Below are 1,146 nucleotides of genomic sequence, written 5' to 3'. Positions count from 1 at the left end.
GGAGGGGTCAGGAATGTCGCCATGGTTGACCCCTCCTACCCCTACCTCAGGAGGGGTGGGGTGGGGCGGGGGGGGGGTTATCGTATTTAAAAGTCTTTTTTCTTATTTCCTTTTCAGTAACTTTGACTCTTCCTTCTGTTTTAAGTCGAAAGTGATAAAATATATTTTTAACTCAGATATTCTCAGATTTGAATTACACTAAATCTCTGTCTCATAATCCTGACTCATTCAAACCAGTCTGACTCAATACTCATTATTTAGTATCTCATTATTGTGACTTAGTTATTAATAATTTTGTATCTGATGAAATTGACGTAGTAGCTCAGAATTATTTTATGTTTTAACTTGATTATAATGAAGTTTCATGATTTTGATTCATTGTCTAATATTTTTTATCTCATACAGTTTATTGACTCATAATAGTAAGTTTTGACTTTAATAGTTTCTCTGTGACTAAATATCAGTTCAGTGAATTTAATCATGGGTTTTTATATTCATCATATTTTTCTTCAGTTATTTTCTTTTCTACATCAGTTTGAGCAGAAACTTTAAAAATCTTTAATGATCATTTATCATCATAAACAAACATGTGGGCGCCTTCATTCACTTTGTTTCTGGTGTTTTTCTGTTTGTGTGTCACACATCTCTGCTACACTACCCATGAGCCTCAGCTGCTGTTGCTATGGAGAGGAGGTGTGATTCACGTCGCCATAGTTACTAAATTCATCTGAAGTCAACCAGATTCTTTTAGGATGCAGATTGTAGTCAGTGTAAGCTGAAGCTCTGTGATTGGCTGCTTGTCAGTGAAATGCACCTTGGGAGTTGTTGTAGGCTTATAATATGAATCTATTTATTTCCTGGCAGGAGAGTCAGAGGTCAGAGGTCAGCTCTGTGAACAGTGGTTCATTAGATTATTAGATCCTGATAGTAACACTCAGAAGACTCCTGGCTCAGGTTTGAAGAGGGAAAAGCCTCCTGGCCTGTGATTGGCTGTCACGCAGATAGTCTGGTTTGGGATTCGTCAACAAGTAGAGCAGGCAGTCAGCTGATGAAGCAAAGTCCAGACCAGCAGGAGGACTGAGCTAACAGGCCAGACCTGCTCTTCCTCCCTGTAGAGACGGTCTGTCCTGCAGAGCGGATTCAAAC

This window comes from Seriola lalandi, unplaced genomic scaffold (genome assembly GCF_002814215.2).
Source record: "Seriola lalandi dorsalis isolate HSWRI2012SDOR001 ecotype SW California unplaced genomic scaffold, Sedor1 jcf7180002051997, whole genome shotgun sequence".
In the NCBI taxonomy this organism is placed as follows: domain Eukaryota; kingdom Metazoa; phylum Chordata; class Actinopteri; order Carangiformes; family Carangidae; genus Seriola; species Seriola lalandi.
This window is presented reverse-complemented; position numbering follows the sequence as displayed.